This window comes from Brienomyrus brachyistius, unplaced genomic scaffold, assembly GCF_023856365.1.
Source record: "Brienomyrus brachyistius isolate T26 unplaced genomic scaffold, BBRACH_0.4 scaffold95, whole genome shotgun sequence".
Taxonomy (NCBI): Eukaryota; Metazoa; Chordata; class Actinopteri; order Osteoglossiformes; family Mormyridae; genus Brienomyrus; species Brienomyrus brachyistius.
Genome location: NW_026042370.1, coordinates 688491 through 693412, shown reverse-complemented (window position 1 = coordinate 693412; position 4922 = coordinate 688491).

The window sequence follows — 4922 nt, the reverse complement described above, 5'->3', positions numbered from 1 at the left end:
ATAAACCGGCGACCTTCCGATCACAGGCCCAGAGGCTCACTCTGCTGAGGCTGGGCATAAACCGACGACCTTTGGATCACAAGCCCAAAGGTTTACTCTGCTGAGGCTGGGCATAAACCGGCGACCTTCCGATCACAGGCTCAGAGGCTCACTCTGCTGAGCCACATGGTGCACCCCCCCCCCAAACAAACCCACTGTCGCCTCTGGCTGCCTCTCTTTCGGGACATTTTCAGGGATGATGAAAGCGCTTTGAGACAGTTTAATATTGTGAAAATGCACTAGGTAAATAAATTTGAATTGGATTGAATTAGATTGACTTTTCTGCCTTATTCACAGAGACCAAAAGGAAGAATGCAGTTCAGATCTACATGACAAATCGGGTTTATCATCCATATCGAAGGTCTGTATTTGTTGCTGATATGTTTTCTTAACTGTTATGTTAATTAGCTTGTACTTTATACAGTTGAATAATAAGAAATTCATCCTGTTAAAGGAAATTTATTTAAAACTATGATTCACAAGTAAAACTTTGAAAATGTTTGGTGTAAGTAGCAAGAATTAACTGTGACTGTTTATTTTAGTCACTAGAGGAAAAAGCCGTAAAGTTCCTAAAGGATGAGCTGAAGAAGTTTGTGAGGTACCTAGATCAGAATTACCCAGAATGCTCTGAGCCTCAGCTGGAGGAGGACAATGACCTGGACAGTGATGGTCGGATGCAGAAGAGCTGTGGCAGAGAGGGAGCTCTGAAGATCACACTGTACATCCTGAGGACCATGGAGCAAAATGATCTCGCTGACATGCTGGAGAAGAGTAAGAGCCTCATAACATTCTGTACATGTACAGCACTGTGCTAAAGTCTTAGGCAGCCAGAGAGAAGGATCTTCATGTTGGTGTGTGAGCCAATCCAAACACTTTACTAAACTCACCACAGTATTTGCAGAAATCGTACATCCATGTATTTTTTTACTTGACCACTAGCACATGTCATGTGGCTAATCAGTATCTCATTAACATTTTTAGCTGATTTCATTAGTTAATGAAGTGAGCTGGTGGTGAAATGTAAGGATCACATGGACTGGCTGTGGTCCCCTGAGGAGGTTTGAGAGCTGAAGTGATGCTTTAGGTTTGTTTCCAGAGCAACTTACTTCCCAGATAAATGGCTTTAAACTCATGGTGTCAATTGATTTAATAATGGTCCAGTTAGTCACCATAATAAGCTGTGATTAATTGTGATTAATCTCACATTTACAATGGTGGTCTGCTATTTGCTAGTATTTTTTTGGGAGACAAATACATGTGTGGTCTTGGAACAAAGAAATGCAGGACAAACTGGCAAGAGGAATCGCGTCTTTTTAATATAACATCCTGCTTTTGATGATTTATGACTTAGAATTGGAATTCTTGCTTTCCAAAAAAGTAAAACATATGATAAATATACCTCATCACATAATGTTCGCTTTTTTCCTGACAGTTTTCACCAAGAGTGAAAAATGTATTTAACCGTGTAAATATACTTTTGACGTAGCTAATTTTAGGTTTATAATGGAATAATATATAGATTTGCCGTAAGACGTCTCCCGCATTTCCCAAAAGCACAGTTGCTGACTTACATAGTTAGGAAACACGCCCCCTGCTGGCAGACGCTCTCACAGCCCCGTAAGCAGAGAGACCCCACACTAAACCACCATACTAGCCCTATAATGCCACGTGACGTCACACCTCTGGTCCCGATATACCCCCCCCTGTAACACTGTAGCACCGGTGGGAGCCTATTAGCATATCCCAGCATGCTCGCCAGCCATGTACATAGCCCTGTCGTGTTTGTTATTGTAAATCCTTGTGCTGTTCCCCATTGTCCTGTGTGTCCTCGCCTGTGTCTGTGTGAATCCTGCCCGATCCTCGCGTGTCTTTAGTCATTATATAAATTACCCACAGTTTGTGTGCCTCACTGTCCGGCCTCTGACCTCCCTGTGTTTCCATCTTATGGTTCTTTGGTGCTTGTTGAGTACCTGTGTTAGTCTTTTTAAGGACTTAAAAACAGCCATTGTTCTCCCCTTCAAAAGAGCCTGTTCTTCAAAAGAGCTATGCAGTCTGCCGAGTACCACAATACGAGACCTACGGCCCTGGGTCAGCGAACATGATTCATTTGCATTAAGAGCAAAATAAAGCATTATGGTCTCCTGATTAATCACAAGCATTAACTAGTTAACGTTGACAGCATTACTTTAAACATTTTCTTTGTCTGCCTAAGACTTATGCACAATACTGTACGTGGTGTTGTGGTAAAATTTGTATGGTAAAACTTTACATTTCACATTTGTCACAGTGACATATATGGAGTTGTATATGTAAAAAAAGTGTGTTTTTGGAAAATATTCTTCCTCTCATACTGGTCAGGATCACAGTAAGAATTAATGCATTTTCCTCTCATTTCTTTTCAGGACAGCTCATGCCACAATATCTGCACAGAATCAAAAGTAACCTGAAGCAGAAATGTGAGTGTGTATTTGAAGGGAAAGCTAAGGAAGGACACCCAACACTTCTCAGTGAGATTTACACAGAACTCTACATAACTGAAGGTGGGACTGGAGGAGTCAATGATGAACATGAAGTGAGACAGATTGAAACAGCATCCAAGAAAAGGCAAACAGAAGATACTACAGTTAAGTGCAATGATATATTTAAACCCTTATATGGGTGTGAGACACCTATCAGAACTGTACTCACTAAAGGGGTGGCAGGTATCGGGAAAACAGTCTCTGTGCAGAAATTTATTCTCGACTGGGCAGAAGGAAAAGCAAACCAGGATGTTCACTTCATATTTGCTCTTCCTTTCCGGGACCTGAATTTGATTAAGGGTGAATACAGTCTGATTGAACTGCTTCACCGCTTTGTCCCAGAACTGAAATCACTTCAATCAACTGACGTGTTTAGGTACAAAGTCTTGTTCATCTTTGATGGTCTGGATGAGTGTCGCCTTTCTCTAGATTTTCAGAACAATGAGAGCTGGTTTGATGAAACAAAGAAAATGTCACTGGATGTGCTGTTGACTAACCTCATTAAGGGGAATCTGCTCCCATCCGCTCTCCTCTGGATAACCTCCCGGCCGGCAGCATCCAGTCAGATACCTCCTGACTTCATCCACCGGCTGACAGAGATACGAGGGTTCAGTGATGCTCAGAAGGAGGAGTATTTCAGGAGGAGATTCAGTGATGAGAGCCTGGCCAGCAGGATTATCACACATGTGAAATCATCAAGGAGCCTCTTCATCATGTGCCACATACCTGTGTTCTGCTGGATTTCAGCCACTGTGCTTAAGAGGCTTTTTAGTGAGACTGACAGGGGAGAAATTCCAAGGACTCTGACTGAAATGTACACACACTTCCTGATCTATCAGGCGAGTTTAAAAAATGACAAGTATATGGAAAACGATGAAACCAAACTTAAGGAAAACAGCAAGAAATTCCTTTTGAAACTTGGTAAACTGGCTTTTGACAACCTTGAGAAAGGCAATCTCATATTTTACAAGCAAGATCTGACAAAGAATGGCATTGATGTCACTGAAGCTTCAGTTTACTCTGGATTGTGCACAGAAGTCTTTAAAGAGGAATTTGGGCTGTATCAGGAGAAGGTGTACTGCTTTGTGCATCTGAGCATCCAGGAGTATCTCGCTGCTTTATATGTGTTTCTGTCAAACTCATCAGCTGACCTGCTGGAGACTGCAGTGGATCAGGCATTAAAGAGCAAGAATGGACACTTGGACCTCTACCTCCGCTTCCTCCTGGGCCTCTCAACTGACGCCAGTAAGACTCTGTTACAAAGGCTACTGGGACAGAGAGGAACCAGGTCACATACCACTTTAAAAAGATCCATAAAAAGGCTACTGGGACAGACAATAGCCAAATACATCAGGGAGAAAATAAAGGAGAATTTATCTCCAGAAAGGACCATCAACCTGTTCCACTGTCTGGTTGAACTGGGTGACAATTCTCTAGTGAATGATGTAGAAAGGTACCTAAATTCAGGAAGCCTTTCAGCAGAAGACCTCTCACCTGCACAGTACTCAGCTCTGGCATTTGTGATGCTGATGTCAGATGAGGAGCTGGATGTGTTTGATATGAAGAAATTCATCAGATCAGATGAAGAGCACTGGAGGCTGCTGCCTGTGGTCAAGAACTCCAGGACGGCTCTGTAAGTTACGTGGGGATGGGAAGTCATGTCTGGTCTGGCAGTAATACATGAATATTCTTTGAAATGTCTAATGAATATTATTATTTTGATAATCTCGACTGCAGCTGTTTCTATAGCAGTTGCTAATCTGGACCACAGACTTTATAATGACTGAAGGTAGTGATGCAGTAACAAACAAAAAAGTGAGGTTTCCGTTCCCATCCAGTCTGCCTTCTGATCACAGGCACAGCATCCTAACCTGCTATAGAAGCAGTGAGGGCTCTTTATCCACAGGCTGTATAAGTGGTATGTGAATGTTATTGTCAGCAGGTGTGTTCATGTGATGGAGCCCAGAGCTGGGAGCTTCTGTATGACTGCTGTCTCTGGCTGCTCACTGGCGGCCTCTGCTGGCCACAGCTGCGCCTGGCAGAGAAGAGAATATAACAGAATATCGTTATTGTCACAGTACATGTACAAAGAAACTCTGTGTGTTTTCTCACCAATAACAACACCTCCAGTCGGGCTGTTATATATTAACATTGTTTAACGTTTATAATGAAAATATAACATTTATTTCCCCTTTGTATTAATAACGAGGCCGTTCCATGACTATGTGGAAGCCAGTTTTTATATTGATTAAAGTTAGTGACGTACTAGCAAAGTGACAGGTTTTCTATGATCATCCTTTGTGTGACAAACAACCAAGACCCAGACTATTCAGTTCTGTAAACTGGAGAAAGTATTTCTGTAAA